Raw genomic sequence first — 13,207 nt, 5'->3', positions numbered from 1 at the left:
TTTAAATTAGTCGTTGTGTGCTTTTGATGTCAGGGTGATGCCAGTCTCATAGAGTGAGTTTGAGAGTATTCTGTACTCCTCTATTTTTCAGAACAGTTTGAGGAGGATTGACATCTCTTCTTTATTTATTTTTTTTCTTTTATATTGCATTTTAGGTTTCGGGGTACATGTGCAGAACGTGCAAAATAGTTGCATAGGTACACACATGGCAGTGTGTTTTACTGCCTTCCTGCCCTTCACCCACATTTGACATTTCTCCCCAGGCTATCCCTCTGCAACCCCCCCCCGCTGTCCCTCCCCATTCCCCCCAATAGACCTCAATGTGTAGTACTCCCTTCCCTCTGTCCAAGTGTTCTCATTTTTCCTCACCCGCCTATGAGTGAGAATATGCGGTATTTCATTTTCTGTTCTTGTGTCAGTTTGCTGAGGATGATGTTCTCCAGATTCGTTCATGTCCCTACAAACGACACAAACTCATCGTTTTTGATTGCTGCATAGTATTCCATGGTGTATATGTGCCACATTTTCCCAATTCAGTCTATCATCGATGGGCATTTGGGTTGGTTCCAGGTCTTTGCTATTGTAAACAGTGCTGCAATGAACATTCGTGTGCATGTGTCCTTACAGTAGAACGATTTATAGTTTTTTGGATATATACCCAGTAATGGGATTGCTGGGTCAAATGGAATTTCTATTTTGAAGGCCTTGAGGAATTGCCACACTGTCTTCCACAATGGTTGAACTAGTTTACACTCCCAACAACAGTGTAGAAGTGTTCCTATTTCTCCACATCCTCTCCATCATCTGTTGTCTCCAGATTTTTTACTGATCGCCATTCTAACTGGCGTGAGATGGTATCTTAGTGTGGTTTTGATTTGCATCTCTCTAATGACCAGTGATGATGAGCATTTTTTCATATGTTTGTTGGCTTCATGTACGTCTTCTTTTGTAAAGGGTCTGTTCATATCCTTTGCCCAATTTTGAATGGGCTTGTTTGTTTTTTTTCCTGTAAATCTGTTTGAGTTCTTTGTAAATTCTGGATATCAGCCCTTTTGCAGGTAAACTGCAAAAATTTTTTTCCATTCTGTTGGTTGCCGATTCACTCTAGTGACTGTTTGTTTTGCCGTGCAGAAGCTGTGGAGTTTCATTAGGTCCCATTTGTCTATTTTGGCTTTTGTTGCCAATGCTTTTGGTATTTTGGTCATGAAGTCCTTGCCTACTCCTATGTCCTGAATGGTTTCGCCTAGATTTTCTTCTAGGGTTTTTATGGTGCCAGGTCTTGTGATTAAATTTTTAGTCCTTCTGGAGTTAATTTTAGTGTAAGGTTTCAGGAAGGGGTCCAGCTTCTGCTTTCTGCACATGGCTAGCCAGTTTTCCCAACACCATTTATTAAACAGGGAATCCTTTCCTCCTTGCTTGTTTTTGTCAGGTTTATCAAAGATTGTATGGTTGTAGATATGTTGTGTTGCCTCCGATGCCTCTGTTCTGTTCCATTGGTCTATATCTCCGTTTTGGTACCAGTCCCATGCTGTTTTGATTACTGTAGCCTGTAGTATAGTTTGAAGTCCGGTAGTGTGATGCCTCCCTCTGTGTTCTTTTTGCTTAGAATTGACTTGGCTATGCGGGCTCTCTTTTGGTTCCATATGAAGTTCATGGTGGTTTTTTCCAGTTCTGTGAAGAAAGTCAATGGTAACTTGATGGGCATAGTGTTGATTCTGTAAATTACTTTGGGCAGTATAGCCATTTTCATGATATTGATTCTTCCTAACCATGAACATGGAATGTTTCTCCATCTGTTTGTGTCCTCTCTTATTTCTTTGAGCAGTGGTTTCTAGTTTTCCTTGAAGAGGTCCCTTACGTTCTTTGGTAAGTTGTATTCCTAGGTATTTTATTGTTTTTGTAGAAATTGTGAATGGCAGTTAGTTCTTGATTTGGCTCTCTTTAAGTCTGTAATTGGTGGATAGGAATGCTTGTGATTTTTGCACATCAATTTTATATCCTGAGACTTTGCTGAAGTTGCTTATCAGTTTCAGGAGTTTTTGGGCTGAGATGATGGGATCTTCAAGATATACTATCATGTCATCTGCAAATAGAAACAATTTGGCTTCCTCCTTTCCTATTTGAATACCCCTTATTTCTTTTTCTTGCCTGATTGCTCTGGCTAGAACTTCCAGTACTATATTGAATAGGAGTGGGGAGAGAGGGCATCCTTGTCTAGTGCCGGATTTCAAAGGGAATGCTTCCAGTTTTTGCCCATTCAGTATGATATTGGCTGTTGGTTTGTCATAAATAGCTTTTATTACTTTGAGATACGTTCCATCAATACCGAGTTTATTGAACGTTTTTATCATAAAGGGCTGCTGAATTTTGTCAAATGCCTTCTCTGCATCAATTGAGATAATCATGTGGTTTTTGTTTTTGGTTGTGTTGATGTGGTGAATTACGTTGATAGACTTGCGTATGTTGAACCAGCCTTGCATCCCCGGGATGAATCCTACTTGATCAGGATGGATAAGTTTTCTGATGTGCTGTTGCAATCGGTTTGCCAGTATTTTATTGAAGATTTTTGCATCTATGTTCATCATGGATATTGGGCTGAAGTTTTCTTTTCTTGTTGAGTCTCTGCCAGGTTTTGGTATCAGGATGATGTTGGTCTCATAAAATGATTTGGGAAGGATTCCCTCTTTTTGGATTATTTGGAATAGTTTCAGAAGGAATGGTACCAGGTCTTCTTTGTGTGTCTGGCAGCATTCTGCTGTGAACCCATCTGGAGTTGGGCTTTTTTTGTGTAGTAGGCTCTTAATTGATGCCTCGACTTCAGACCTTGTTATTGGTCTATTCATAGTTTCGGCTTCCTCCTGGTTTAGACTTGGGAGGACACAAATGTCCAGGAATTTATCCATTTCTTCCAGGTTTACTAGTTTATGTACATAGAGTTGTTTGTAGTATTCTCTGATGATGGTTTGAATTTCTGTGGAATCTGCAGGGATTTCCCCTTTATTGTTTTTTATTGCATCTATTTGGTTTTTCTCTCTTTTCTTTTTTATCAGTCTGGCTAGTGGTCTATTTTTTTTGATCTTTTCAGGAAACCAGCTCTTGGATTTATTGATTTTTTTGAAGGGTTTTTCATGTCTCTATCTCTTTCAGTTCTGCTCTGATCTTAGTTATTTCTTGTCTTTTGCTAGGTTTTGAGTTTTTTTGATCTTGCTCCTCGAGCTCTTTCAATTTGAACGATAGGGTGTCAATTTTGGATCTCTCCACTCTTCTCATATGGGCACTTATTGCTATATATTTTCCTCTAAAGACTGCTTTAAATGTGTCCCAGAGATTCTGGTATGTTGTGTCTTCATTCTCTTTGGTTTTGAAAAACTTCTTTATTTCTGCCTTCATTTCATTGTTTATCCAATCAACATTCAAGAGCCAGTTGTTCAGTTTCCATGATGCCATGCGGTTCTGAGTTCGTTTCTGAATTCTGAGTTCTAACTTGATTGCACTATGGTCTGAGAGACTGTTTGTTATTATGTCAGTTGTTTTGCATTTGCCGAGGAGTATTTACTACCTCTTATGTGGTCAATTTTAGAGCAGGTGTGATGTGGTGCTGAGAACAATGTATATTCTGTGGTTTTGGGGTGGAGAGTTCTGTAAATGTCTATCAGGTTTGCTTGTTCCAGGTCTGAGTTCAAGCCCTGGATATCCTTGTTAATTTTCTGTCTGGTTGATCTGTCTAATATTAACAGTGGAGTGTTAAAGTCTCTTACTGTTATTGTGTGGGATTCTAGGTCTCTTTGTAAATCGTTATGAACTTGCCTTATATATTTGGGTGCTCCTGTATTGGGTCCATATATATTTAGGATCGTTAGCTCTTCTTGTTGTATCGATCCTTTTACCATTATGTAATGATCTTCTTTGTCTCTTTTGATCTTTGTTGCTTTAAAGTCTATTTTATCTGAAATGAGAATTGCAACTCCTGCTTTTTTTTGCTCTCCATTTGCTTGGTAAATCTTCCTCCATCCCTTTCTTTTGAGCTTTTGTGTATCCTTGCATGTGAGATGGGTTTCCAGGATACAGCACACTGATGGGTTTTGGCTTTTTATCCAATTTGCCAGTCTGTGTTTTTTGATTGGTGCATTTAGCCCATTTACATTTATGGTTAATATTGTTATATGGAATTTGATACTGCCATTTTGATGCTAGCTGGCTGTTTTACCCATTAGCTGATGCAGATTCTTCTTTTTGTTGATGCTCTTTAGCATTTGGTGTGTTTTTAGAATGGCTGATCCTTGGTGTTCCTTTCTATGTGTAGTGCCTCTTTCAGGAGCTCTTGTAAAGCAGGCCTGGTGGTGACCAAATCTCTGAGTACTTGCTTTTTTGCAAAGTATTTTATTTTTCTTTCACTTCTGAAGCTCAGTTTGGCTGGATATGAAATTCTGGGTTGAAAGTTCTTTTCTTTAAGGATGTTGGATGTTGGCCCCCACTCTCTTCTGGCTTGTAGGGTTTCTGCCAAGAGATCTGCTGTGAGTCTGATGGGCTTCCCTTTGTGGGTGACCCGACCTTTCTCTCTGGCTGCCCTTAGTATTTTCTCCTTCATTTCAACCCTGGTGAATCTGACGATTATGTGCCTTGGGGTTGCTCTTCTTGCAGAATATCTTTGTGGTGTTCTCTGTATTTCCTGGACTTGAATATTGGCCTGCCTTGCTAGGTTGGGGAAATTTTCCTGTATAATATCCTGAAGAGTATTTTCCAGTTTGGATTCATTCTCTTCGTCACATTTGGTACACCTATCAAACATAGGTTAGGTCTCTTCACATAGTCCCACATTTCTTGGAGACTTTGCTCATTCCTTTTTGCACTTTTTTCTCTAATCTTGGTTTCTCTTTTAATTTCATTGAGTTGATCTCCGACTTCTGATATTCTTTCTTCTGCTTGGTCAATTCGGCTGTTGAAACTTGTGCATGCTTTGTGAAGTTCTCGTGTTGTGTTTTCAGCTCCTTCAATTCATTCATATTCCTCTCTAAGTTGTCCATTCTTGTTATCATTTCCTCAAATCTTTTTTCAAATCCTTTTTCAAGGTTCTCAGTTTCTTTACATTGATTTAGAACATGTTCTTTTAGCTCACAGAAGTTTCTCATTATGCACCTTCTGAAGTCTGATTCCATTAATTTGTCACAGTCATTCTCCGTCCAGCTTTGTTCCCATGCTGGTGAGGAGTTTTGGTCCTTTCTAGGAGGCAAGGTGTTTTGGTTTCTGGTGTTTTCCTCCTTTTTGCACTGGTTTCTTCCCATCTTTGTTGATTTATCCACCTGTTGTCTGAGTAGTTGCTGGCTTTTCGATTGGGTCTCTGAGTGGATGCCCAGATTGTTGATGCGGAAGTATTTCTGTTACTTGGTTTTCCTTCTAACAGTCTAGCCCCTCTGCTATATGACTGCTGAGGTCCACTCCAGTCCCTCCTGCTGTGGGCTCCACCCTGCTGCTGTGGGCTTTGCCCTGCTGCTGTGGACTCCACCCTGCCATCCTGGGCTCCTCCCTGTTGCCCGTGGGCTCTGCCCTGCTGTTGTGGGCTCTGCCCTGTTGGAGGAGTCTCTGTTGTGGCAGGTAGCCTTGGCAACGGCAGGCTGCATCAGCAATGGGCGTGTACCTCAGTAGGGGCAGAATGCCTTGGTAGTGGCAGACGCCCCTCCCCCACGGAGCTGCACCATCCTGGATTCAGCTGTGCCCGCAGTGAAACTCTCAACCCTGAGCGTTTCCAATCCCCAGTTTGTTTGTCCCTGTGGGGATGGGACCTGTCAAGCCTGATCACCTGGCTCCCTGCCTCAGAGCCCTTTCTCCCTCTTATTTTTTTTTTTTAAGTTGAACGGTTGACTCTCTCCCATGTGTTTTAGTCGCCTGCTGGTAGGGCACCGGGATCTGTGTGATTTCCCGTGCAGGGGCCCACTGCACCGGCTCAAATTTCGCTTCCCGGGAATCTCCTTGTCTGGCTCACTGTCCACATCCTGTTTAATCAGATGGATATGCTAATCTGCCCTCCCAAATCTCAGATTGCTGGTTTAACAGGGCACTCAGATCAGCATGTTTTGTGCGGGGTGCCGCTGCGCTGTGGCTCCAGCTGAAACGGCCTGCGCTAGCCGGGAGGGCTGCACTGGCTTCCCGCATCTCTCCCACCCCTGGGAATTTCTTCGTTCTGTGGGCAACAAAGATCCGTCTGGAAATGTGGCTAGGACTCACCCTCTGCGCCTTCACTGAGAGCTGCAATCCTAAGTTGTTCCTACCACACGATCTTGGAAAACTCCAACATCTCTTCTTTAAAAATGTGGTTGAATTCAGCGATGAAGCCACTGAGTTATTGGCTGTTGTATACTGAGACTTTTTATTATGGCTTTAATGTAGTTACTTGCTATTGGTTTGTTCATGTTTTAGATTCTTCCTTTGTCAATCTTGGTGCGTTGTATATGTCCAGGAATTTGTCCATTTCTCCAAGATTTTCCAATTTATTGGCATGTAGTTGCTCATAGTAGCCACTAATAATCCCTTCCATTTCAACAGAATCAGTTGTAATATCTTCTTTTTCCTTTCTGATTTCATTTATTTGTACCTTTTTAAATTTTTCTTAGTTTGGCTCACGTTTTGTCAATTTTGCTGTGAGATACAGCAAAAACAGAACTAAGAGCAAAGATTAGAGCTGTAAGTTCTTATATCAAAAAGGAAGAACTTCAAATAAACAATTTAATGATGTATATTAAAGAACTAGAAAAATCAAGTACAAACCAAACCCAATCTTAGTAGAAAAAAAGAAATAATAAAGATCAGAAAAGAAGTAAGAAAATTGACATTGAATAATCAACATCTTTTAAATAAAACTACTCAACCAGCTACAAATCTACCTAATATTATTTGCATATAGAACACGTAGTTCCATTCTGTATTCAAAGATATCTCAGAGACCTTTCCTAATATATAATTACACTGTCTACAGAATTTTCTTAATCTATCAATCTGTAATAACAATCCTGTAAAACAGAGAATAAGGTTAAAAACGATTAAAAAATGAAGTTATTTGAATCTCCTTGGATTATTAGGCAAGCCTCAAGAAAAGTAGCGATAAACAAAAGAAAACAAGTTTAGTCAAAACTAGATTGGCAAGACCCAAGACTATCAGCAGTCAAGGCCTTCTTAAGTAACATAATAGTGAAGGTATTACTGGAATTAACAAAGTATACCCCACTTCTGGACTTCTCAGGTTATGATTTATCTGCTAATTCCACTAAGAATGCCCTTGGTGATTAATCTTTTTTTTCTTAGTTGCCCTCCATACATTAAAAGAGTTAAATAAAACAACACAATTGGGGAAGTTCCTCAAAGAATACCTAATGAATAAAATTTTTCATAAATAAGGTTCCTTGTTTTCACTATCTAGTTTCTCTGATATCATAGAAAACATAACAAGCATGCATTTGGAAGAAGTTTAATAAAAATCCATGTTGTGAGAAAGGATCCATGTGCTTTGTAATGTTTATTTTCTGTTTGTCATCACTTCTTAATAACCTCTTCTCTGCTAACAGAACAATGATTTGGCAGTCACCCAGGGTATTCTGTAAAGATGTCATGGTTAATTCAGAAAAAATATTAGATTATCTGCATATCTGTAAGCAGAGGTTATTGTTCCATACTAATGCTTCTAGCAGTAATAAATATTATCTGTGGGTGCATGTTGGCCAAAAGGTAACTTGGGTAAAATATTAGTTAGTAAGAAAGAAATAGTAAGAAGAAAATATTAGTTAGTAAGAAAGAAATGTTAGTAAGAAAGAAATATTAGTAAGAAAGTGATTGCTTTCATAGCCACTTTTTCAGAGTCTCATTTTTTTTCTTCCTTTAACCCGTTTTATTAAGAGATGTTTTTATTTTCATTTCAAATGCTATTGGCTGTGGAAGTAGAATTGAGTGTCACTCCTTTGACTCTGTATTCAAAATTTGTATAACCTTTTTTTTAAATATTGCCTTCTCTCTAAATATTTGTATATAACCTTAGATTTGGATTTTCTTGATAAAACTTGTGTCTAAGATATAATTTGAAGCTCCTTATACATATTGCTGTTTTACTATTGATCACTTTTCATTGTGTTACACCATAACTTCCTACCTCTTCTGATTTCTCATCTATGCATTATTAGCTATTAAAAATAAAGATTAGCTTTTGTTTTAATTTCTGTCTTATCAGATATTTGAATCATTAGCTTAATTTATTTGTTCTTCATTTCACAAAATTATAACAGAATAAGTGAATTGTTAGAGGTTTATACTATTGCTAAAAAAGGTTATTGGTGACATAAAGGAGGCATCATCTAGTTTCCTGGTCATCAGGAAAGGTTTCTAAGAGGAAATAACATCTGTTTCCAGGCTTCAGAGATGAATAGGACTTTACAATTATTATTATTTTTTAAAGTGAGAAGGGCATGGTAGGCAGAAGAAATGCTATATGTGGAGGCATGTAGGCGTAGTAGGCATAAAGCAGGATGGCATATATGGAGAAATCGTAGTAATTCAGGATGACTAATGTAAAGTGGGAAGGGGAAGGAGGCTGGAAATAAGTATAAATGAATATACAGAATCCAGATCACGAAAAGCCTTATACCTCAGTGGATGATGCCGAGCAATGAATGAATTTTGAGAAGAGAGTGATATGATTAAGGTTGCGTGTTAGAAGTATTATTCTGTGGATATTTTAAAGCTATATTGGCAAAAGTGAAAACTGGAGGCAAAAAAAATTATTAAAATAATTCAAGTGAGAGTCAATGAGTGCTTGACCTAAAGCAGTGACAGTGGAGATGGAGAGAATGGGATAGGTAAAAAAGAAATTCAGAACTTGATGATTAATTGTGTGCAAGGGAAGAAAGAATAAAAGATTACTTCCTGGTTTCTGGCGTAGGTGACAGGGTGCATCATGATGACATTCAGCAGGATGGGGAGTATACGGAGTAGGGACAGAGTGGAAAAAAAATTTTAGTTTTAGAGATATTTGTTATGAGAGTGATTAGGGCCAAGCAGTAGGGAGATGTTTAGTATGAATTTAAGGGCAGGAGAAAAAAACTGGGAGCTTTTGGCAGATGTGGGAGTCAGCATAAACATGGTATTTGAGGTTGCTCACACTGAGTATGGGAAAATATATACAGAGGGAAAGAGAAAGAGTACCCTGCTGAATTTTTCATAGTATTTAGTAGAATTATTATTCATTCTGTGTAAATTTTTAATCATTTTAGTGGGTCTCTAATTCTCTGCCTCTCCATTGTGATAGCAGAATTGTGTTTGAAAGTTGAAAAGACATAGCTAAGTTTTAAATACGATTTAAATATCTAAGTTTTAAATATCCCATTCAGAAACTATTTATCTTCAGGAAACAATGTTGAAATTATTTCAATGTTAGTGGCTGAATGTATATTTTTTTAAGCTTTATAGTTTAACCCTTACTTTATATTTAAATTAAAATGCCTCAGGTACTCATTTCAAAAATGATTAAAAAAACCTCAACATTTCTCAACATCTAATGATTCACATGAAATTTGTTTCTTTTCATCTCTTCTGGTTATCTCTTTTTGCTTCTGAATTTTCATTATATTCCTGTTTTGCTTTGTGTTTTTTTCTTTTCCCTCAGGTTTGTGCACTTAAACATGGAGTATTTTCTTCTTTCTTTCTCCAAAGTCCTTCACATACATTGGTGGTATTTGTTACAAATTCACTCAAGTCTCTGGGGGATGATGAATGGGAGCTTTCATCACAAAACTGCCCACCAGAAAAGTAAAATTAAAAAGTGGAGATCTTTGTTCTTAAAAATTCTTTTGTTATATTATGCACAGGAAATACTTTTGTCTGTTTTTTTTTTTTCCTCAATACATCTGGCCTCTTTCCATGTTTTTGGCTGATTTCCTAACTATGTATATTGGTTCTAGAACTCAATTGCTTTCGTGTGAAGTCTGGTCTTCACTATGTACTTGTGATGTGATTTGGGGAAGTTATCTAGTCTCTCTGTGGCTTTCTTATCCAATCAGGAAAATAAAGAAATTACTTTCCTCATGTGATGGTATTGAGGATTAAATGAGCTGATGTATATAAAAGTGATAGGACAATACCTAGCAAATTCCATAAGATTAGCTCTTAGTAATTTTTTTTTGATCGTTACCTTGTCCTTTCCTCTGATACTTAGCATTGTTTTCCTACAAAACCCTCTTCGCCTCTAAAATTAAAAATTGCTACAAGTTTATGTGAAAAACAACTCACCTGTTTGTTTAAAAACTTCCTTAGAGAAGCAATAACTGTGCCAAAATACGTATTAGACATAGAAATAATTCAGAAGATACCTTATAAGTGTATTAGGATTTCTATGCAGTTATATTTTTACAGATAATGTATCTGTAAACAGAAGTCAGTTTTTATCTGGTAACAAAGAATTATTTCTTAAATAAAAGAGAATGAGAAAACTAGGGGAAAATATTCTCTTTACATCAAATAGGTTCAGTATTGAAAAATACAGTTCTTATCTTTTTTTTTTTTTTTTTTTTTTTACCTAAGGCAATTCACATATTTTCTACCGCAAGGGAGATTACCTCAGTGCTGTCATGTACTGAGGTTTTCTAAAGTGTTTGTATTATATGACAAATATGTTTTATTCCAACTGATACACAAACTACATCCCAAAACTTTTCTGCTATTAAAGGAAATTTTCAGACAGAAGAGGTACAGCAAGATAAGAATAACACTCAGTTCCATAACATATCTTCTTATCATAACCCATTAGAGCTTAGAAATATTTCTTTCCTTTTACATATTGAAAACAGCATTATTCAACAGTAAAGTCGTCCTTTTTACCTGATTTTTTGGTAAATGAGTAATTAAAAATCTATTAAACAGCTATTAAGGGATAAAATTATATTGAGAAAATGGTCTTATTTTGTAGTCAAACAGACCTGAATTGGAAGTCATGCTCTTCCACTTACCAGTTGTGTTTTCTTGGGTAAGTTATCTGAATATTCTGGGCTTTAGTTTTCTCATCTGAGAAATGAGAATAAAAATATCGCATACTATAAAAGTCACTGTAAAGATTACCATAATGCATACAAAATACCTAGCAAGATTTCTGATTCATACCATATGCTCAAGAGGTGACAGCTTTGAGTATTATAAGGAATAATTATTTATTTGAAAATATTTATCTAGTAGCTTTCATAAGCAAGCTACTAAGTTTGATGCTCAATATATTGTGTTGAACAAATGATACATGGTCCCTACCTTCATAGAAAGTAATTATCATTATTATTGCTACTATTTTTTACTCCCATATATGGATTACCAATTTCCACAGACTAGGAATACAAAAGTAAGCACAACAATGATATTTATGATGAATATGGCTTGTTCTTTTATTTTAACATCATTTCAGTATTTGGAATATCTTAGGACCATTGTTTCAACTACTTAATTCTTCTATTTGATGATTATGGAGATTCAAATGATGTAGGCGTTTATAATGGTTCTGTATCAATTCGAGGGCATATCCTGTTCTGTGGACTGAATGTGTTCCTCCCAAGTTCATATGTGGAAATTCTTACTCCCAAAGTGATGGGAGTAAGGAAATGGGGTCTTTGAGAGGTGATCGGAGTAGAGCACTCATGAATGAAACTAATGCCTCTGAAATGGAGACCTGAGAGAAACTTTTGCTCCTTTCATTATGTGGTGACTCAGAAAGAGCTGTCTATGAATGAAAGTGAGTCCTCACCAGACAATATACTGGAATCTATCCTTCTTTTCTCAAGAACTGTGAAAAATAAATTTCTGGTTTTTTTAAGTTATCCAGTACATAGTGTTTTTTCATAGAAGCTCAAATGGATTGGCACTGTGGAAGCTGACTGACATTTAATATTTTTAAATGACCTATTGCTAATATGTTTTGAAATATAGACAAAAACATTTTCAGGATATTTTAGCTTTCTGACATTTTGAAATCTGGATAAATTGAGGTAGAGTAATATTTTGAATAATATTGTGTAAACATATGGGAATAAACTATTATTACTTTCCAAATAATAGCAATACCATTAATTTTAAAAATAATTTTGTTTTTTAAAAAATGGTTTGTATTTCTCAAAACTTATACCTGAGGAAAACTTAAGTACTGAAGCAATTAATATATGCTTAAGGATCTCTGAGAAATAGAAAATTTTTCAGTTTAAGATATCAAGTGATATTATACTTAGTAAGTAGAATAAAGAATACTAATAATGATAACTAATGATAGCTAATACCTTTTGAGATACTACTATTTTCAACTATTGTAGTAAGTGCTTATATTAATTGAAGTTCTTCATTCAAAGTTCACAGCAACCTGTAAAATAATGTATTAATTTTCCAATTTTATACTTATTTTCTGAACATGTTCTATGCCTACAACGCACTCTTCTGGGTACTTTGGCAAAGAGATGTCTGTCAATCACATGAAAAATATGATGTATATAAGAAGTTCCAGATAAGTGATAAGGAGGTTTCTGATAAGTGATAATCAGATTTCTGATGGTAGGATTACTAGATATCACATAGTGGGACAAGAATGTGATCAGAACCTTAAATGATGTGTTTCACTTCACAAGGTAAAGAAAATGAAGGCAGAATTTTAAGGCAGATAAATGTCATGACCAAACATATTAAGGTAAGAATTACAAAGTTGTAGTTCAACTGGAATAGAGTGCTTGGGCTGTTTGGAATATGAGAGCTTATGATGGAGATAAACGCCTGGACCAGAATTTAGAAGACCCTGAATACAAGGCAAATAAGTTTGACCCTAGCCTACAGGATATATTTACTTTTTATTTAAAAAAGGGGACAGTATAATAAAAGCAAAGTTTTAAATAAAAAATTCCTAGACATAAGCAAATTTATGGATCTAAAAATCCAAGTTAATTAGCTACTGTAATAGATAATATTGAAGGCATTAAAAGATTCCAACTAAGGAGTTGAACATGAGAATGGATAAGAAAATGAAGGTAAACCTTATCATCAAAACTAGGGAGAGATTCTTAGCTAAATAAAAGTATATTCGGAAATGGTTCAAATATTTGGTATCCTGTTAGGTGAATAAACACATTAACTGAGATAAGAAACTAAGGTAATGTAATGGAATGTGGGAGAAAAAAGAAGAAAGTTTTCATTCCTCCACATCCTAACCAGT

The sequence above is a fragment of the Callithrix jacchus genome, chromosome X (assembly GCF_049354715.1).
Source record: "Callithrix jacchus isolate 240 chromosome X, calJac240_pri, whole genome shotgun sequence".
Lineage (NCBI taxonomy): Eukaryota > Metazoa > Chordata > Mammalia > Primates > Cebidae > Callithrix > Callithrix jacchus.
This window is presented reverse-complemented; position numbering follows the sequence as displayed.